The following is a 23,066-nucleotide window of genomic DNA, read 5'->3' as shown; positions in this document are numbered from 1 at the left end:
TTTGTGAATTTATCTGTATAATAAAAAGAAAATCACACATTGGCTTGAAGATATGAAGTTTATCTTCTTGTGTTGAAAAACTCGAATTTTTCATACGAAATACATCACGGATCTGAGGGACATATTTAAATAATATTGGCTGGCATTGAGTGGTATATCAGATATATTCCATTCAGCTAGCATGATATTGAATGACTCAAAGACGAGTAGCTGAATGGAATATACCTGATACAGTATACCATGAAAAAAAGCCAGCCAATATTATTATTATTATTATTATTATTATTACAACCCCGATTCCAAAAAAGTTGGGACAAAGTACAAATTGTAAATAAAAATGGAATGCGATAATTTACAAATCTCAAAAACTGATATTGTATTCAAAATAGAACATAGACAACATATCAAATGACGAAAGTGAGACATTTTGAAATTTCATGCCAAATATTGGCTCATTTGAAATTTCATGACAGCAACACATCTCAAAAAAGTTGGGACAGGGGCAATAAGAGGCTGGAAAAGTTAAAGGTACAAAAAAGGAACAGCTGGAGGACCAAATTGCAACTCATTAGGTCAATTGGCAATAGGTCATTAACATGACTGGGTATAAAAAGAGCATCTTGGAATGGCAGCGGCTCTCAGAAGTAAAGATGGGAAGAGGATCACCAATCCCCCTAATTCTGCGCCGACAAATAGTGGAGCAATATCAGAAAGGAGTTCGACAGTGTAAAATTGCAAAGAGTTTGAACATATCATCATCTACAGTGCATAATATCATCAAAAGATTCAGAAAATCTGGAAGAATCTCTCTGCGTAAGGGTCAAGGCCGGAAAATCATACTGGGTGCCCGTGATCTTCGGGCCCTTAGACGGCACTGCATCACATACAGGCATGCTTCTGTATTGGAAATCACAAAATGGGCTCAGGAATATTTCCAGAGAACATTATCTGTGAACACAATTCACCGTGCCATCCGCCGTTGCCAGCTAAAACTCTATAGTTCAAAGAAGAAGCTGTATCTAAACATGATCCAGAAGCGCAGACGTCTTCTCTGGGCCAAGGCTCATTTAAAATGGATTGTGGCAAAGTGGAAAACTGTTCTGTGGTCAGACGAATCAAAATTTGAAGTTCTTTATGGAAATCAGGGACGCCATGTCATTCGGACTAAAGAGGAGAAGGACGACCCAAGTTGTTATCAGCGCTCAGTTCAGAAGCCTGCATCTCTGATGGTATGGGGTTGCATTAGTGCGTGTGGCATGGGCAGCTTACACATCTGGAAAGACACCATCGATGCTGAAAGGTATATCCAGGTTCTAGAGCAACATATGCTCTCATCCAGACGACGTCTCTTTCAGGGAAGACCTTGCATTTTCCAACATGACAATGCCAAACCACATACTGCATCAATTACAGCATCATGGCTGCGTAGAAGAAGGGTCCGGGTACTGAACTGGCCAGCCTGCAGTCCAGATCTTTCACCCATAGAAAACATTTGGCGCATCATAAAACGGAAGATACGACAAAAAAGACCTAAGACAGTTGAGCAACTAGAATCCTACATTAGACAAGAATGGGTTAACATTCCTATCCCTAAACTTGAGCAACTTGTCTCCTCAGTCCCCAGACGTTTACAGACTGTTGTAAAGAGAAAAGGGGATGTCTCACAGTGGGAAACATGGCCTTGTCCCAACTTTTTTGAGATGTGTTGTTGTCATGAAATTTAAAATCACCTAATTTTTCTCTTTAACTGATACATTTTCTCAGTTTAAACATTTGATATGTCATCTATGTTCTATTCTGAATAAAATATAGAATTTTGAAACTTCCACATCATTGCATTCCGTTTTTTTATTTACAATTTGTACTTTGTCCCAACTTTTTTGGAATCGGGGTTGTATTATTATTATTATTATTATTATTATGCATACACACTCTCCATATCAGCATTCTCGAAGGCCAACGCTAGCTTACCTGCAAGTTGGCACTGTTGGCGCAGCAGTGAAGTCACCTACAGCCCCTGTAGCATTCATCAGTAGCACAGGCTAACGACCAAGAAACTAAGATTTCTGTCCCAAGACTCTTCTTCCACACATGCTTGCCAAAGTATTTTTCACTCAGACTTAAGTATTCATTTCCTGATGTGATTTACTGAGTTACTTTTAAAATCAACATTGACAGCTACACACAATGGAGCGACCTGGCAGCCAAAATGCTCTCAAAATCTTCCGCTTTTAATGAAGCAAACCTCACGGCCATGCTTGTTTGCAAACTGTCACAGTCGCTCTCTTGCATGTAAGTTTTACATCTCTGAGGTGTTTTTTTTCCAGTTTTTTGATGTCCATTGGTATGTTTTTCTCTTGTAAATATGCATGAAGAATATCTAATGAAGTTTTGGTAGCCTCTCGGATGTTCAACGCGTCTTCGGTTTCAGTTTTAGTTTATTTATTTAGTGCTTAATTATAGCATAGCTAATCCTAGCAGTAGCACTGGATTAGCCTCATCTCTTTTTCCTGGTCGACAAAGAAATGATTGTGTGCATGCGTAGCAGAAAAGTTTTGTCATTGGATCTTTGCATGAGCTCTGACGTGTGACTTCGTGTTGTTTTGACAACGTGCAATATTATGACAATATTGCACGCTCATTCTCCATTGGGTAGAGTGATGTAATACATGGAGGATAAGCGATATGATAATATTGCATGCTATCAGTAAACCCATTAGAAGGGAATAGAACACATGTTTTTATTCCATGGAAAAAGTGTATAATAATTCCTGATATTTCACTCTGATGATGCCACTCCCAGTGTTTTCCAGTTGATTAGACATACACTGTCAAAATGGCAAACTGATTCAAAATTAAAATTCTTTTGATTTAACTTGCCTATTTTTTTTGTGTGGATGTGTCCGTATAATATAAAGAACATTACACAGTGGCGCGAAGATATGAAGTTTATCTTCCCGTGTTGAAAATATTTTCACTCGTTCACATCACTCACTTGGGAATATATTCAACACTTAAAGATAAACTTCATATCTTCACACAGCCATGTAATATTCTATATATATGTGAATATTCAAGCTGTCTATTGAACATTATTGGAAGGAGTGTCCAGAGTCAGTACTTTGGAACAGTCAGAGGTGGAGCTGTATCAGAAATATTTCCATGATGGGGAAGTCTTCAAGATAGGCAACTTTTCGTAAAATGAAACGTTGCCTTCTGTCTTATTACTTTTGAGAATAAGAAAAAAGAGAAGCAGGTGATGAATGACTGTTTATACTGTAGCTGTTATAATGTAAGTGATAATGAACTTGTTTCATGAGCATTCCAAAACATTGTGTAACAATAAACAGTTAAATATATGATGTATTCTTTATTACAAATGTAACAGTTGGCAGATTGATGTGGTATAAGAAGAATGAGGCATTTCAGAACATGCTGTTATGGCAAAATAATTCATTTCAGGGAGGTGAGAGTAGCTCAACTTCATGTCAGGCCACATCATACCATCCTATCATGATTATTTTCCTATTTCAGATCACAGATCAGGCTGTACAAGCTCCTTGACCATGGCCATGCTGGTTGACCAGATAAACTGACACCAGACCAGAGCTCATCTAAATATATCAGCTTGGACCAGACTGGAATTCATACTGGTGTCAGCTGTTGTTTTTAGCAAGACATATTGTGTGGGCGTTTCTTTTTGTAATTTCTTACATGTTCTGACCATCTTGTCTCTCCCTGCAGGTGATTCACAATCCAGACCCCCAGGACGAGCTAGAGGACATGCAAGGAAGGCAGTACACTGGGCCAAAGACACCAGGATCAGGTACGAGTTCCCTGAAGAGACCAAATGCCACTGGCAGAATGCCTTGAGTGTGTGAGCGTGCAAGTGTGCACAGTCTTGGATCAGTCAGGTCGAATGACTCATTGACACCAACCTCATGGCTCTCCAGGGCTCCACTAAGCACACACCATATGTTGTTTTGAGCACAATGTCAATCACAGGAGGAGCGCAGAACTAAAGCCACGTCTTATAGCTCACTGTTCAATCTTTATTTTATACATAATGTCATGTTACACATGGCATTTCCAAATGGCGGCACACAATACTTCTGAATAATATTTCTGAGTAAGTTCCATATACTCACAGCGTTATATATCACAGCATGTCAGGGCCATTGGAGGGGGAAAAAGACCTGGGGAGGGGGGGTAATATTCCGAGAAAAAACCCCAAAGAATTTCCTCAATTAAAGGAAAAAAATTACAAGAAAAAACTCAAACTCCCTGAGATTATAAAGTCATAAATTTGCTCAAGTTTAAGGAGTCACACATTTACAAGAAAAAACAAACAAACTTGGATACATCATCATGCTTCCCAGCTTTCTGGCTGCAATGTGTTCTGGAAAATGTAGTTGAAAAATCTCTTAGCACGTTATTATTTTATAATAATAATAATAATAATAATAATAATAATCAGTTAAATTTATAGAAGAAACCTTTATTTATCACATGCACACTTCAAGCACAGTGAAATTCATCCTGTGGATTTAACCCATCTGAAGCAGTGAACACACACACACACACACACCCAGAGCAGTGAGCAGCCACACTACAGCGCCCGGGGAGCAGTCAGGGGTCAGGTACCTTGCTCAAGGGCACTTCAGCCCAAGGCCGCCCCACATTAACCTAACTACATGTCTTTGGACTGTGGGGGAAACGGGAGCACCCAGAGGAAACCCACGCAGACACGGGGAGAACATGCAAACTCCACACAGAAAGGCCCCCGCCAGCCGCTAGGCTTGAAACCAGAAACTTCTTGCTGTGAGGCGACAGTGCTAACCACTACACCACCGTGCCACCCATGGTGGTGCACCTTTCTCATACTCAGGTTTACTTTACAATTATGGGGGGGGGAAAGTCCACCAAAAGAAGGTCAGGATGTCATTCCAGTGGTGTAGCATCCACAGTCCCACCAAAAGGTGCACGAAAATAAGTCCCATACCATCTGCACAGCCGCCACGACAGCACCGGGCGACATCACTTGGAACACCGCGTCATGGATCCACAAAGCAAGCACAGAAACATCGCCACAAAGAGCACTGGTATTTCCCAAACCACCTGGACAGCCGCCACAACGCCACCGAGCAGCATCGCTCGGATCACCATGCTAAGCACAAAAGCACTGCCTCACAGAGCACTGGACAACCACAATGTTAAAAGAGCAACGAGCTCACTGCAGTCCATAGTGAGGAGCACAGGCATCACCCATGGCAAACCAAGGCCTGGAGGGGACCGACACCCAAAACTGGGTCCAGAGCTACACCACAACCAGTGGACAAAACACTCAAACAAAAGCAAAAAACAAACATCAAACTACACAAACACAAAAAAAGCAAAACAAAAGGGAAAATAAAATAAAACTCTCCAGTGAGAAACGGCAGCCAGAATGCGCACAGCGTACTCTCAACTGGAAACGGAAACAATAATATATTGCAATATCGAGGAGGAAAGACTGCATTTCCTGTAACTCGCAGCTCAGATGAGAAGAATCCACACATGGAAAGAAACAAGAAACTGCTCTTGCACAATAATTATACATTTATAAACAGCTAAGACAAAAAAGGACAAGGATAGACAAACCTGTGTGCTTTATACATTCATCTCCTGCTACAGCCAGGAAGCGCAACAATCACATGCGTCCTGGTTGCAGTGCATTCTGGGAAATGTAGTTGAAAATCTCTTTGCATTTTATTCTTTTACAGTGTGTGATCAAAGTGGAAAGACTGCATTTCCTATAACTCAGCATAGCCGTGGCACCTGCGTCGTGATGACATTGATCTAACCTTGAAAAGTGAAGTGATGTGATTCCTTGACAAAACACACTCTTTTGAGTTTTATTTCTTGTAAATTTGTGACTTCTTAATCTCTGAGTTTGTTTTTTCTCCCACAAATTTATGACATTAATCTCAGAGAATATCTGTTTTTTTCTCGCACAGTTACAACTTGAATCTCAGACTTGAATTCTGAGTTTTTTCTTGAAATGTTACCCACCTCCCCAGCTCCATATTTTTTTTAACCTACAATGGCCTGAAAGTTATACAGTACTGTCAGAATGCAGGCACTTACAGATGTATGTGCAGGGGAGAGTGGGAGCAGCAGACAGTAGAATAAGCCAAATCGTGTGATGAGAAGCGTAGTCAGAAGAACAGGCAGGGGTTGATCAATCAGCAAACAGGACAGAGTAGATAAGACGATAGAACGAGGTCAGGGAAACATGAACTAAGTCCAGCACTAGAAAACAGTCAGGCAGGAAACGGCTCGGTATGACAGGAGAGAAACACTGAATGATACTTCACACAGTGGAGAGTGTGAGAGGGGCTTAAGTAGCTGGGTTAACTGGCTGGTGAATGAGAGACAGGTATAATTAGTAAACTGGTGATGAAGGGCGCTGTGATTCTTGGGTGTTGTAGTTCTGAGAAGCCATGTTTGCAGTTTGTTTTGAGCTGTTGCTCTCAATGCCATTACTGACAGAACCCCACTCCCCCCGAGGAGCTCCCTCTGGGAGCTAAACTCTTCCTGGGGCACCCCCTCCCCCTAGGTGTAGGCTAGTTGTGTTGTGGAGTGTTTCATAGAGTTTTGGGCATACTCGGGCCACAGGATGACTCGTGCCCAGTCTCCCTGGTTATGCATGCAGAAAATTCACAAGAAGCATCCCACTTCCTGGTTTGCCCTTTCAATCTGACTGTTTGACTGGAGGTGGTAACCGGATGTGAGGCTCACCGAGATTCCCGGTCATTCCATGAACCAAGACCATTGTCTAGAAATGAATTGAGGACTGCAATCACTGACAATGTCCTTGGGAATACCGAAGTATCAGAACACAGGCCGGAATAACAATTCAGCAGTTTGAAATGCTGTAGGGATACCAGGTAACGGGATAAGTCTTCGGGCCTTGGAAAATCTGTCAATGGTGACCATGATGGTTGTGTTGCTTTGGGATGGCGGTAGGTCCGTGATAAAAGCAACTGTCAGGTGAGACCAGGGTCTTTGGGGTACTGGGAGAGGACATAGTTTTCTGGTGGGCGGAGCTCTTGGAACCTTGGCCTGTGCACACTCTGTACATGAAGAGATGTAATGATTAATTTCTGTCAGCTTATTCTCCCACCAGTACTTGTTCTGTGCTAACTGGTGCATTCGATGGCTGCCTGGATGACCGGTGGCGGGAGATGCATGTGCCCAGGTGATGAGTCTACCCCAAGGTGGTTTGGGACATACAGGAGACCCAGTGGACAGTTATCTGGAAGGGTCTGGGGCTGAGAGTCCCTTATCTCTCTGTCTAAGTCCCAAGTGATTGCTTGAACAAAACATTCTGATGCTATGATGGGGTGTGGTTCCGGTGCGTGGGAGGATGAGTTGTGAATTCTCAACAGAGCGTCTGCCTTGGTGTTCTTGGTGCCGGATCGATAGGAAATCGTAAAACGGAATCGAGTGAAGAATAAAGCCCATCTGGCTTGACGTGGATTGAGTTGTTTAGCTTTCTTGAGATACTCGAGGTTCTTATGGTCAGTTAATATAATGAAATGGGTACATGGCTCCCTCTAACCAATGCCTCCACTGCTCCAGAGTCAGCTTGACTGCTAGTAATTCTCTGTTCCCAATGTCATAGTTTATTTCTGAGGGAGAGAGTTTTTTGGAGAAGAAGGCAACAGGGTGAAGCTTGGGTTTTTCCCTGAAATATTGAGAAAGGATACCTCTCACACTGGTTTTGGACGCATCAACTTCACTGTAAACGGTTGGGTTGGATCGGGATGTTGAAGTACGGGTGCAGTAGTGAAAGCTGTCTTGAGTTTCTGGAAAGCCGCATCAGCTTCCAAATTCCAGTGCAAGCACTTAAGTTCCTTCTTCAGAAGTGCTGTCAATGGGGTGGCAATGATGCTGAAGTTTCTAATAAAGTGCCGATAAAAGTTGGCGAAGCCTAGGAAGCGCTGAAGTTCCTTGAAGGATTTGGGTACTGGCCAGGACGTGACTGCAGATATCTTTGATTAGTCCATGCTGACCCCTTCCTCATTAATGATGTACCCCAGAAAGGAAATCTGACGTGTGTGGAATTCACATTTCTCTGCTTTGACATAGAGATGATTCTCAAGGAGATGTTGGAGGACCAGTCTAACCTGTTTAAGATGGTTCTTTTCATCTGGGGAGTATATTAAGATGTCGTCAATGTAAGCCACCACATACCTGCCCAACATGTCTTGAAGCACGTCATTAATCAAACACTGAAAGACGCTTGGCAAAGAAGCGAGGCCATATGGCATCATCTGGTACTCAAAATGGCTGGCGGTAGTACTGAATGCCGTCTTCCACTCGTCACCCTCTTGGACTCGAACCAGATTATATGGACTTCTTAAGTTTAACTTGGAAAATACTTTAGCCGAGTGTAGTTGTTCGAGGGCAGAGGGTACCAATGGAAGAGGATACCAACGGAAGAGGATATGGATACTTAACCGATATCTGGTTGAGTCCCTGATAATCAATACATGTTTTTTTTTTATTATGTTTATTGGTTTTAACAACACAAAACAAACAACATACGACAGAACAAGACTCGGCTCACAGACTCAAATATACATACAGACAGTTGGCTTATTAATTATCTCATCTCATTTCATTATCTCTAGCCGCTTTATCCTGTTCTACAGGGTCGCAGGCAAGCTGGAGCCTATCCCAGCTGACTACGGGTGAAAGGTGGGGTAAACCCTGGACAAGTCGCCAGGTCATCACAGGGCTGACACATAGACACAGACAACCATTCACACTCACATTCACACCTACGGTCAATTTAGAGTCACCAGTTAACCTAACCTGCATGTCTTTGGACTGTGGGGGAAAACGGAGCACCCGGAGGAAACCCATGCGGACACGGGGAGAACATGCAAACTCTGCACAGAAAGGCCCTCGCCGGCCACGGGGCTCTAACCCAGACCTTCTTGCTGTGAGGCGACAGCGCTAACCACTACGCCACCGTGCCGCCCCCTCATTAATTATATGATGACATAAAATGAAGAAATAAATGAGTATGAAATTGAAAATGAAATACAATAAAAAAATAAATATTAAAACAAAATAAAGGTCCTATTAATTTTTTTTACATAAATCCTCTTATTAATATGGTTTCAATATTCAATCCGGGCGGCACGGTGGTGTAGTGGTTAGCGCTGTCGCCTCACAGCAAGAAGGTCCTGGGTTCGAGCCCCGGGGCCGGCGAGGGCCTTTCTGTGTGGAGTTTGCATGTTCTCCCCGTGTCCGCGTGGGTTTCCTCCGGGTGCTCCGGTTTCCCCCACAGTCCAAAGACATGCAGGTTAGGTTAACTGGTGACTCTAAATTGACCGTAGGTGTGAATGTGAGTGTGAATGGTTGTCTGTGTCTATGTGTCAGCCCTGTGATGACCTGGCGACTTGTCCAGGGTGTACCCCGCCTTTCGCCCGTAGTCAGCTGGGATAGGCTCCAGCTTGCCTGCGACCCTGTAGAAGGATAAAGCGGCTAGAGATAATGAGATGAGATGAGATATTCAATCCCTTAAAGGACATGAAAGGTTCCCATGTTCTGCGAAAAATGTTATCCTTATCATGCAACTTACATGTCAGATAATCCAGTGATATATATTCTATTACAACTTTATGCCACTGTGTTCTAGAAGGGGGTTTATCTGTTATCCAGTTTAACAAGACACATTTCCTAGCACAGAAATTTAACATTTTATATAATTTCTCTTTGTATTTAGCATTAATAAAACAGTTTGATATCCCAAGTAACATGCAACGAGGGTCACATTGCAGTGACGTGAATAAAATTCTGTTTATATCTTGCCCCACCATATTTCAAATTTTTAAAATTTTCCAACAAGACCACAAGCAATGAGTAAGACTCCCTATCTCTATTTTACACTTAGGACACTGAGGGGAGAGGTCAGCATTGAACTTGTGATGTTGGGAGGGGGATATATGAGCCCTGTGTAAAATTTAACTGAACTGCCTTAACCCTGTTGCAGATACTCAAAGTCCTCACATTTTTCCATGCCTCATCTGTAATCTCCACACCAAGTTCTCCTTCCCATTTCACCTTTAGGTGTAAGGTACCTGTAGTAACATGTTCCTTATGCAGTCTATAAAAGAAACCTATGGAGTGGCCCCCTCATAGTGAAAAGAGCTGTCGCTCTATGCATGAACTGCTTTGGTCAGAAAGAATTGTCGTATCTTTTTTAATGAAATCTCTTATTTGAAGATAACGAAAAAAATCCTGTTTTAGAATATCATACTTTCCACTTAGCTGAATAAAGGACATCAGAGTGGGTCCAACAAATAAATCACATAGTCTGGAGATCCCTTTAATATTCCAGATCTGAAAACCAGGGTCCGTTATTCCTGGCAAAAAATCTGAGTTGCCACATATTGGTGTAAAAGCAGAAGTTAATTTATGTCTACCCTCTAGTCTTCTAATTACCTGCCAGGCCTTGATGGTATAGACTGTAATTGGATTACGACATGCATTGACTAAAGGATTTCTTATAAATAACAGGTTTGCAAGAGGTAGTTTGGACATAGAACTTTCTATATCCAACCATATGGACATAGGATCCTCGCGTATCCAGTCAGTGATGAAGCGGAGGTGTGCTCTAAGCTGATATTTCCTAATGTCGGGAAGGTCAAGGCCACCTTCCGAGGATGAAAGGCACAGAGTTGCTAAACTGAGGCGGGGCTTCTTCTTTGCCCATATGAAGGAGCTAAACCAAGTGTTCAGGCTTTTTAAGGTTTTATGAGACAAGAGAACTGGAATCATCTGAATAGGGTAAAGCAATCTAGGCAAAACATTCATTTTCAGGAGATCCACACGTCCCAGCCAAGAGATGGGCAGTGTATTCCATCTCTCTAGATCCAACCTAATGCGTTCAAGCAGATGGGCAAAATTAGCTTTATACATTTTATCAAAATCAGGGGTTATATATATTCCTAGATAAACAAAGCCAGATGGGGACCATCTGAAGGGAAATGGACATGGGGTTTTTGGTTGATGCTTCAGACTACCCAGGGGCATTGCTTCTGGTTTGTCAAAATTTATTTTATATCCTGAAAAGGCACTGAATTTACTAATGGTGTCGATGAGGTTAGGAGTGGAAATCTCAGGCTTAGTCATAAAGATCAGGACATCATCTGCATAAAGGGTTATCTTGTGCTGCCTATTGATTATAGGTAGACCATAAATGTCCTGATTCTTCCTGACTGCCTCAGCCAAGGGTTCTATAACCAGAGCAAACAAGAGGGGGGAAAGGGGGCAGCCCTGTCTGGTGCCTCTCTGTATGCAAAAATTAGGGGATCGTAGTCCATTAGTAAGAATGGAGGAGAGAGGATTATTATAAAGTAGTCGAACCCAACTGATAAATTTTTCACCTGGGCCAAACTTTTCTAAAACATAAAAAAGAAAGGGCCATTCAACACGGTCGAATGCCTTCTCTGCGTCCAGAGAGATGACCACACCATCCATTGACTGTTGATGGAACTTTTGAATTGTGTTCAGCAATCTACGCATGTTATTGCATGAGGAACGGCCTTTAATGAGGCCAGTTTGGTCTTCATGAATGAGCACAGGGAGTAAGCCTTCTAATCGTGTAGCCAATATTTTGGAAAGAATTTTTAAATCTACATTTAACAAAGAAATTGGCCTATAGGAGGCGCAGTGCTCTGGTTGTTTTCCTTTTTTCAAAATCAACAAAATGTTGGCCTTCTTCAAAGATGCTGGCAGGATGTCCCTTTCTAAGGAGTCTTTTACCATGTTCAGCAGAGGTTCAACTAAAAGGTTCTGGAATTCTTTGTAAAACTCACTACTCAGCCCATCAGGCCCAGGTGTTTTCCCAGAGTGTAATACACTAATGGCAATCAGCACCTCCTCTCTGGTGATGGGCGCATTAAGATTAAACTTTTGATCTGTCAGTTTTGGAAGATTAAGAGAGGTGAAAAAAAGTGTCCATTAAGTCTGAGGTATCCTGCTTTAAATCTGAACGATAAAGATTTTCATAAAAGTTCTTAAATGTGTTATTTATGGCTACATAGTCAAACATTTGCTCACCTGTATTATCTATAATTTAAGGGATAATTTTAGAATCAGATTTTTTCTTTGTTAAATAAGCCAGATATCGCCCTGCCTTATCACCCTGTTCGTATAATCTTTGTTTAGCAAATCTAATTTTCGCCTCTGCATGTTCTGTTAAAAGGGAGTCTAAGGCTGAGCGTAGTGCAGAAGTTTCTTTAAGTCTCCTTGATGGTTTTGCAATATATTCCCTTTCAGACACCTTAAGCCTAGATTCCAAAATTTCCCTTTGTTCAGCCTGCCTGTGCCTCTTACTGTGCACAAACGATATGATGAGGCCTCTTGCAAAGGCTTTAGGGGTTTCCCAGAGAAGTGACGGATCCTTTGTAGAAGCTTAATTAATAGATAAAAAGGATTGAAATTCCTCAGTGAAATAGGATATAAATTTGTGGTCTGTGAGAATTAAAGGGTTAAACCTCCAATACCTTGTCTGTGGGACCAAATTTCCAATTTGATACTGGATAAAAACAGCAGCATGGTCAGATATAACTGCGCTGCCTATAGAGCTACAACTAATTGATTGTAACAAAATTTTAGGTATAAAGAAATAGTCTATTCGTGTATGACATTTATGAACTTTTGAAAAGAAGGTATACTCTCTATCTGCTGGGTGTTGGGCTCTCCATATATCTATGTAATCCAGATCCTCACAAAGGGCATTAATGGATTTAGAATGGTGAGAGGTGGACATTTGACCTGCAGGGAATTTGTCAATAGAAGGGTTTAAGTGGCAGTTAAAATCTCCTCCTTCAAAAGTATTTCTGACATTGAGATCAGCTAGTTCAGAGAATGCTGTAGCTAGAAATTCACTAGGATGACCAGGTGGATAGTACACATTCATAATGGCAATCACTTCTCCATAGCTCACCTTTGATAATGACATACCGTCCTGACTTATCCTTGATGCAATGCACGACTTTAAATAGTAGATTTTTCTGGAACAAAATGGCAACTCCCCTGCTCCTTGATGTAAAGGAGGAAAAAAAAAGCTGATCAAATCCCCCTTGCTGCAGTTTTAAATGCACTATTTCGTTTAAATGGCTTTCCTGCAACAAAGCAATATGAACTCCCTCCCTTTTAAGATAAGTCAGGACCTTTTGCCGCTTAATAGGTGTATGGATACCATTGACATTCCAGGTGCATCGTTTAAGTAAAGGCAGAATCATTTTAAATCACAAAATACAAAAAAAATATATATCCTGAGCTTACATACTGCCCGCATGTTAAGATATCATTAGAGTGGAAGTTAAGCCGAGCACTAAATGCCAAACAACTAACGAACAACAAACAAACAAGTGCTAAACAACCTACTGGCATTAAAACTAAACATTGTCCTTCTCTAATCAAGAGACGTCGAGCGAAAGGGTTCTCTAGCGATAGAAGACAGATCTACTCAGTGTGCTGCGTGGTGGCACCCTTATCCAGCCCGTAGCACAGTGGTCTAGGCTACTACAAAATTCAGCATACTCATGTCATCACGTGGATCTCACATGAAAACAGTCTCCAAAAATGTAAAGTAGTAAAGGAAAGAAAAAAAGTAATGATAATAATAATAATAAAGAGGCAGGAAATCCGTGAGGCTTAGGAGCCATCATCACGACTGGTCACGTTGAGGGAGTCAATATACTTCTCCACCATCTTGGAATAGTTTTATTGAGCCACGAAAGGTGACTCTTAGCAGTGCGGGGTAGACTTGGGTGTATGTAGCTCCGATGGCTTTCAGACGTTTCTTCACCCCGTCAAAACGCTTTGCTTACAGGCAAAAATGATAAATTTAACGAAATGGCACACCAGCTCAGCATCACACAACCTTTCCTCAAGCTGCCATCTTGAAAAACCCCAATCAATACATGGTTGAAGACCTCCCCCTTTCTTTTCCACAAAAAAGAATCCTGCAGATGCTGGAGAAGTGGATGGGTGTATGTAGCCCTTTTTGAGCTCTTCTTGAATATACTCCTCCATTGCTGCTTGTTTGGTCTGAGATAGAAGATAAATTCTATTTTGTGGGGGAGAAGTGCCTGGTAGTAGGTCAATGGCGCAGTCATAGGGTCGATGTGGAGGTAGGCCACAAGCCTTACCCTTATTAAAAACCTCCTTTAAGTCCATGTAACAAGCAGGCACGTTCTCCAAAGAATCTGGCTGAGGGCTCTCCACCAATGTGGAAGAGATGTTTAGCTGGGGAAGGAGACAATTCTGGAACCATATGGGTGACCACTGGAGGATCTCCTATTGTTGCCAAGAGATAAATGGGTCATGTGGTTGCAGCCATGGATAGCCCAGAATGATGTCGTGATTGGCAGTGGAGGTTACTAAAAGTGACATGAGCTCGGTGTGAAGGGCTCCCACCTGAATATGTAAGGGAGCGGTACGAGTTGTGACAAGACTGTCCCCTCTTGGACCTCCGTCAATGGTTCTGATGCTGAATGGTCTCTGCAGGGAGTTAGTGGGCAGATTGAACCTCTGGACAATTGAACTGTCAATGAAGTTCCCCTCTGCCCCTGAGTCAACAAACGCAGAGAGCATGTGGGTCGAGGATGGCAGTTTCAGTATAACAGGTATTTGAAAAGATTGCATCTTGAGTGAAAATGAGGGACTCACTGAGCTAGATGTAGTTTCACTGGATTTGTTGCAAGTAGGGGGCGGCACGGTGGTGTAGTGGTTAGCGCTGTCGCCTCACAGCAAGAAGGTCTGGGTTTGAGCCTTGTGGCCGGCGAGGGCCTTTCTGTGTGGAGTTTGCATGTTCTCCCCGTGTCCTCGTGGGTTTCCTCCAGGTGCTCCGGTTTCCCCCACAGTCTAAAGACATGCAGGTTAGGTTAACTGGTGACTCTAAATTGACCGTAGGTATGAATGTGAGTGTGAATGGTTGTCTGTGTCTATGTGTCAGCCCTGTGATGACCTGGCGACTTGTCCAGGGTGTACCCCGCCTTTTGCCCATAGTCAGCTGGGATAGGCTCCAGCTTGCCTGCGACCCTGTAGAACAGGATAAAGCAGCTAGAGATAATGAGATGAGATGTTGCAAGTAGGACAAACTGGGCACTGTGATATGGGTTGATTGGGATCCCCACAGTAGAAGCAGAGACCTTCACATCTCCTCCTTTCATGTTCAGAGCATCTCAGGCTTGTTTGTGAGATTTCCATAGGTGTAGAGGTTTCAGTGGTTGGAGCTGATTTGGCTTCTTCCTTCAGAGAAGGCCGGCTGAAGCACAGATGATCAAGCCAGATGGTGAGATCGATGAGGGAATCCAGCGTGAGGTGTTCATCTCTACATGCGAGCACACTCATGACCTCAGGATGAAGACCCTGGCAGAATATTGCCTTCAGAGCCAGCTCGTTCAAACCACTGGCAGCTGCAAGGGTTTGAAAATCCAGAGTGTATTCTGCAATTCTTCTCGAACCTTGCTTAAGTGTTAATAAACTCTCTCCAACTTCCACACGTTCTGGCTCATGATTGAAAACTCTTAAATAACTCAAGGATAAGAATTAGTATGCTCACCTCCACTTTCCCAAATGGCAGTTGCCCACTGTAGCGCTTTCCCGGTTAGAAGCGAGAGGAATTTTGCTATCTTCTGCTTTTTGGTGATATCAAGGAGTGCAGAAAAGTACATGGAGCATTGAAGTAGCAACTGAGAGCATCACCGGCATACTTTTCAGGTAGTGGGAGGATTTTGGGAGGGTTTGTGGAGGATTCGGGGTGCATAAGAGGGCCTGCGACATCACAGCAGCAAGCTGGGCCATCTTGGTGTTGAGATCGGTCAGCATCTGCTGATGTTCCCCTAAGAGGCGCCCTTGAGCGTTCAGAACTGTCTGCTTTGCCTCCTCTGCTGCATCCATAGCGGTGAAGTATCCTGTCAGAATGCAGGCACTTACAGATGTATGTGCAGGGGAGAGAGGGAGCAACAGACAGTAGAATAAGCCAAATTACGTGATGAGAAACGTAGTCAGAAGAACAGGCAGGGGTCGACTGATCAGCAAACAGGACAGAGTAGATGAGATGACAGAACGAGGTCAGGGAAACGTAAACCAAGTCAAGCACTAGAAAGCAGTCAGGAAGGAAACGGCTCAGTACGACAGGAGAGAAACACTAAATTATACTTTGCACAGTGGAGAGTGTGAGACGGGCTTAAGTAGCTGGGTTAATTGGCTGGTGAATGAGAGACAGGTGTAATTAGTAAACTGGTGATGGAGGGCACTGTGATTCTTGGGAGTTGTAGTTCTGAGAAGCCATGTTTGCAGTTTGTTTTGAGCTGTTGCTCTCAATGCCATTACTGACAGAACCCCCCTCCCCCCGAGGAGCTCCCTCTGGGAGCTAAACTCTTCCTGAGGCGCCCCCTCCCCCTAGGTGCAGGCTAGTTGTGTTGCAGAGTGTTTCATAAAGTTTTGGGCATACTCGGGCCACAGGATGACTCGTGCCCAGTCTCCCTGGTTACGAATGCAGAAAATTCACAAGAAGCATCCCACTTCCTGGGATGACCGTTTGACTGGAGGTGGTAACCGGATGTGAGGTTCATCGAGACTCCCAATCATTCCATGAAGCAAGACCATAGTCTAGAAATGAATTGAGGGCCGCGATCACTGACAATGTCCTTGGGAATACCGAAGTATCAGAACACAGTGTGAGAGGGGCTTGAGTAGCTGGGTTAAGCCTCCCTCTCAACCCACCGTATGTGCTGCTACAGGCGGTCTACGGTAAAAAAATTAGCAAAACCGTGCTTCTCCGTGCTCTCGCAGAAGGCGGTCGCATTCTCTCCCTCTCTCTTCCCTTATCTTTCCTGCTTCTGCTTCTGCTGTCTCGTCTGTCTAGTGTCTGTACTTTTGAGAGACTCTCTCCGCACTGCTCTCCGAACTAAAAACCATGGAATTGATGAACTGGTCTCTTCACACAACTGACACAATCTTCTCGACGAGATGCCTGGGTTCGGGGGAACCAGCCTGTCCTGCCAGAACGTTCGCAGCCAGCTACACGATGGATGCGTGGGAGCGGTGGTGGGTCGTGTGCCTGGCGGTTCTTTCTGTGGAGGACATTGAAGACATCTACCTATTTGGAACCATGATTACAGGACTTTTGCTGATTGGATTAGGCATTGCCCTGGTTTATCGAGGAAATCAGAAAATGGTGACAGCTGTTCAAAGCCCCATAAAGCTGCCCGACATGATTGAAGCAGTGGGCAGAGCTGTCGGCACTCAGACTGTGACTATTCAGAACTTGAACCGCAACATGGATAACATCATGGAGAAGCTTTCGGCTTTGCAATGGAAACTGGATTGATTTGGAGACCAGAATGAACAGAATGGATACACAGAGTAGTCGTGTAAAAAGAATGCGTCTGCTCGCCAAGACCAAACAATTCTAATCTTATCTACTTTTGGCTCCCTCAGCCAGCACTGGCCTTGGCCAAGGCCATTGCTGGGACAACAATTCCCCTGGAGAGCACTGCTGTTAGACTCTCTCGTATTCCTTCCCCTACTTTCCACGGTCGCCGTTTTTACCCCCAATGTGACAAGTGGGTAAGCACCGTTGTCGGGTGCAGGACCGGACTGCTTGGTTGCGCTGGGTTACCTATACCTCTGGCCCTCCCCTCCTCCCCCTGTCCCCCCTTACCCCCCTCCCATGATCACCCCCTCCCTCACCCCCTTCCCCTTGAGTCTCGAGTTTTTGTGTTGTGTTATTTTGTGCTTATGTGCTGAGGTGTTTTTTTAACGTTCCCACACTGTACTCCCCGTAGGAGCATAGTGTGGGGGTTGCTTTTTTTCTCCTCCCCTTCCCTCATGTTACTCTATATTTTTCATCCCTGTCTTCCTGTCCTGTCTATTCCCCCTGTGTCAATTGTATGTATGTATGTATGTATATGTACGGACGGGTTGACAGCTAATTTCACTAGTACTTGTGACTACGTGACAATAAAGGCTTCATTCATTCATTCATTGAGACTTGCGCGACACTTGCATGTGTTCAGCGCCATAGAAGTTCGCAGACTGCCCGTGGAGACTTTTCGTCCTGCACATGCAAATTCTACGGGCCTTGCGACAAATCAAGAATGCATACCCTATGTACGGGACCCGTACTCCTTTTGTACACCTGAACCAAGTCAGCAGCACAGCTAGTAGGGGCTTTTTGCGATGACAGTAAGACGCATGAGTGACACATGGTCATTGTATGAGTGACGTGCCTCAGAAGTACTACACAAGTATTCCACACTTGCTATTTGTGCGGCCCACAAGACAGAAGTACATCTCACTTTCTACCCTTATGTGTGGCATGTACACAGCACACGCAACCTGCACGCAGTGCACACAACCTGCATACGACCTGCACACGACACGAGGGGCAAGACTCTGGGTATATACAGTATATTGGGGAGAAACCAAGGAACCGATCATGTAGCGTGTAGCATTGTAGAAAGGAAGAAGACCACCTCATTTGCCGTTTTTATTTGAGTATACTGTATGTTAATTTACCATGCAAACGTCAAATAATAAAACATGAGTATAAGGGAATAACGCATTTTATTACATTGTAAAAAAATCCCAACTAAATAGCCCAACAGTTTGAGCACTAAAACACACTTTGACTCCGAGCTACTGTCCTGCTCCTGCTGAGTGGTGGGATGGAGTGTCGGGATGTCCTTGTCCTTATCACTGAGCATGGCACAATGGCCTGACAGCGATGATGGGTTTGCAGTGTCCTCACTTCTGGGTGTCGTTAGCTGAAACATACATGAAAATCAGCTTATATAATATTAATTACATAAGCATATAGATACTGAAATGAATGTTTAAAGCATGTGTATTTACCTGTGAAAATCCCTCTGGCGGGCTGCTGTGCCTTCTGCCAGCTTGAAGGCGTACGTTCTTCCTGTCCGTGCAGGGCTCGCCGGTGCTGCCACCATCATCATCAGATTCTTCCTCCTCCTCCCCCTCTGCTGTTTCAGGCTGGGTTACTTCACTTTTGCTCGCTTCTTCTTGGGTCCCATTTTCTAAACTTTAAACTGAAAAATTTAAAATTTTTCCCACAAAATATCCAATGTTCTTCAGTTGAAAGACTGATGCAGAATGCTGCAGACACGCTGGTTTTATACCCACTCCTGGCTTGCATCACACGCAAGTTATGAGTGATTGTAACATGCTAATCACATGCGTCACACATGCTTCACAAGTGCGGCCCAAACTCGTAGCACAAGAAACTGGTAAAATACAAGTCTCACACACTCCACACTCACTGAACACGCACTGATCACGTGCGTCAGACATGCGCTTTCCACGGGCTAACAGCGCAATTTTTCCCATGCCTTGAGGAAGTCAGGTGTGCAACCTGTACTTGACAAGTACTTTGCCCTTACTCCTCCACCAAACTTTCCCCCGGGTTCACCGCAACCCTGCGGCACGGCTGCAAGCTACCAAACCCTGCGACCCGTGCGTGTCCAACACACTTATGGCGGGTTGTGAGTGAGGCTTAAATTGGCTGGTGAATGAGAGACAGGTGTAAACTGTAAACTGGTGACGGAGGGCGCTGTGATGCTTGAGAGTTGTAGTTCTGAGAAGCCATGTTTGCAGTTTGTTTCGAGCTGTTGCTCTCAAAGCTGTTACTGACAAGTACCAGCCAAAAGTTTGGACATGCCTTCTAATATATCCATCCATCCATCCATCCATCCATCCATCCATCCATTATCTGTAGCCACTTATTTTGTTCTACAAGGTCGCAGGCAAGCTGGAGCCTATCTCAGCTGACTATGGGTGAGAGGCGGGGTACACCCTGGACAAGTCGCAAGGTCATCGCAGGGCCCATCTAATATAATGATTCTTTTTTTAAAAAAAATAAAATACACTTTGTATCGTAACATAATGATGGATGTCGTTTCTCTTTACTTATTTGTTCGGTTCTTGACATAATATGGATTACTACAGTTGTGGTGCTGAATAGGGCTATTTACTGTATGTTTATTATTTAGTATTTACTGTTTGATCTCAAACATATTAAGAAGGATAGAAACTCATCCACTAATTAACTTTTGACAAGACATACCTGTTAAATGAAAAGCATTCCAGGTGACTCCCTCATGAAGCTGGTTAAGATAATGCCAGTAGAGTGCAAAGCGTCATCAAGGTAAAAACTGGATACTTTGAAGAATCTAAAATATGAAACATATTTTGTTTTTTAACACTTTTTTTACCACATAATTCCATATATGTTCCAGATATTATTTCATAGTTCTGATGTCTTCAGTATTGTTCTACAATGTAGAAAATAGTCACGATACAGAAAAACCTATGAATGAGTAATGTAGGGGTGTACAAACTTTTGAATTTTCTAGCCTAATCTTATTTATTTGGATAGTCTTACATGGTCTCTGATATAGTCTTCAATATGTGGGCTTCCAGTTCATTAGTAAGAGTGTCAAGTAAGGGCAGGTTGGAGGCAGGATGCATACAGGAAAAGGAGATTTATTTACATTATATACAGTATACACAGGCAGATGGATCCAAAACTTGAGGTAAAATTGTAGTCAAACAGAAAGGGTTCTAGCAATCAGCAAACAACAATATCAGTGAAAATCCAAAAAGAGTTAGAAAGGAGGCACAGTAAAAACCAGAACAAAAACAAAATCCGAAGGATGGGGAGAGTCCATTGTTGAGTTTACAACAATACCTCAGATCCTGAGAGTGCATGAAGAGTCCTTCAATACAGAGTCTGTAATGAGCTGACATAATGACCCACCTCACATACACACCCCAATGGCACATCTCCTGGAGCGTCAAACAAGGCTCCAAACTGGTGGGCTAGGACCTCTGGGCAAAGGCATGGTGCCAAACACTGCCCCATAGATCTCTGACCTAGACTTTGGTATGTACATGGACGTAGACTTGGGCTCAGGCATGGGCAGAGATTCAGGCATGGATTCAAACATGGACATAGGCTTAGATATGAGTGTAGCCTCTGGCATGGACTTAGGCATGGGCAAAAATTCAGGCTCAGGCATGGACACAGATATGGGTATGGACTCTGGAATGGGCATGGGCAAGGATTCAAGCTCAGGCATGGATTCAGACATGGACATGGGCTTACATTACGTTACATTAATGGCATTTAGCAGACGCTTTTATCCAGAACGATGTACAACAGGATCCTGACATATCCACAGCCAGGGGAGCAGTTGGGGGTTTGGTGCCTTGCTCCAGGGCACTTCACCCATTCCTGCTGGTCCAGGGAATCAAACCAGCAACCTTTTGGTCCCAAAATTGCTTGTCTAACCTTTAAGCCATGGCTTAATCATGGGCTCCGACATTGTCGGGGATTCAGGCAAGGACTTAGGTGCAGGTATATTGTTCCTGCCCAGTTTAGTTGGCAGACCAATGGTGTTATCCCTGAAGCCAAGAGGTGTGGCAAAGATCTCTTCCTCCCTGAAGTCAGGAGCATAACATTACATTACAGGCATTTAGCAGACGCTCTTATCCAGATCATTTGGAGGTTAGATGCCTTGCTCAAGGGCACTTCAACCATTCCTGCTGGTCCAGGGAATCAAACCCTGGACCAAAGCTGCTTCTCTAACCATCAGGCCATGGCTTCCAGGTGGGGCAAAGATCTCTTCCTCCCTGAAGTCAGGAGGCGGAGCGAAGATCTTTTCCATCTTTAATTTGAGCATATTTATGTCCAAATTGGGTGAACAGTGTAGGAATTACAGCACTTTTTATACACACTCTCCACTTTTTAATTAAGGAAAGACACTTCATAATTTCTAAATAAAAACATCCTTCCATACTTCTCCATAAAGTCCACATTCTTTCATAGTTCTGCATAACTTTTATACAGTATAAATAAATACTTGCCTACTTCTCCACAACGTCCATTTGTCCACACCATTTGTCCATGCTTTTCCATAACATATAAATAAACACTTCCCTACTTCTTCATAATGCACATACACATACATACTTCTGCACTTGACCAAAAGAGAGTTCTTTAAGGGTTCTTTAAGGATTTATTGAATGATTAAGGGTTCTTAGCTTTTACAAAAAAAAAAAAAGGTTCTGCTTGAACAACTGAAGAACAATTTTAAGGGTTCAAAATTCTCTAAGAATGCATGCTTCCATACTTCTCCATCACTCCATTACAAACACACACTGCAGTACTTCACCATAACTTCCATGAGCGCCGCGCTTTTCCATTTGCAGATGGTCATGCTCACAGGAGGTATGCACCGTGAGCGTCTGAAAATGACGGTGTATCAAAAACACGGTGAAATATGGTGGGTCGCCATGGCAACCTCTTCTTCACAGTAGAAAGAGAGGAAGTGTGACGTGGCACAGATCTGTGACATTGTGCAAACGCATCCGAGGCTCTGAATACCTTTTCGTACATCTACTGTAATCCAGTGTTATGCCAAAACATCGGGGTCCAAGGGTGCTGCACACACACACACACACACACACACACACACACACACACACACACACACACACACACACACATTCTCTCTCATGTTCTCTGACTAAAGAGATCAGAGATTAAGGGTACTACATAGACATGACCTAAACAGAAAGAAATCTGCTAATGCCATAACTATAAACAATAACAACAACAACAACAACAACAACAATGTTTCAAGTTATTGCTTTAGTATAGACAACTTCATGTTCATAATACAAGCAATAAAAAAGATGCAAATTTTGCTGCTTGGAGTACAGTAAGTCACCATGAATCGATTGTCTAATAAATCATTTGAGTAACTTTTGTTGTTTAACATGTTTTATGAAGAATTTCATTAACAGTACATCACAAATCATCAATGTTTTCCATCCTTTGAATTCTATGAGGGCGGCACGGTGGTGTAGTGGTTAGCACTGTCGCCTCACAGCAAGAAGGTCCGGGTTCGAGCCCCGTGGCCGGCGAGGGCCTTTCTGTGCGGAGTTTGCATGTTCTCCCCGTGTCC

General features: G+C 43.4%; 1 protein-coding gene across 1 annotated transcript in view; it reads left to right on the top strand.

Annotated features, from left to right (window-relative positions):
• Positions 1-3,812: 3,812 nt before the first annotated feature.
• The window catches only part of pde1a (phosphodiesterase 1A, calmodulin-dependent), a 352,383-nt gene continuing 333,129 nt past the window's right edge, over positions 3,813-23,066 (top strand). Inside the window, exon 1 of the mRNA XM_060928983.1 lies at positions 3,813-3,826. The gene's annotated coding sequence lies outside the window, so the exon portion shown is untranslated. The remainder of the gene's footprint in view (positions 3,827-23,066) is intronic.

This window comes from Neoarius graeffei, chromosome 9 (genome assembly GCF_027579695.1).
Source record: "Neoarius graeffei isolate fNeoGra1 chromosome 9, fNeoGra1.pri, whole genome shotgun sequence".
In the NCBI taxonomy this organism is placed as follows: Eukaryota; Metazoa; Chordata; class Actinopteri; order Siluriformes; family Ariidae; genus Neoarius; species Neoarius graeffei.
The sequence above is the reverse complement of the archived record's forward strand: the minus strand, read 5'-3'. Positions and strand labels throughout refer to the sequence as shown.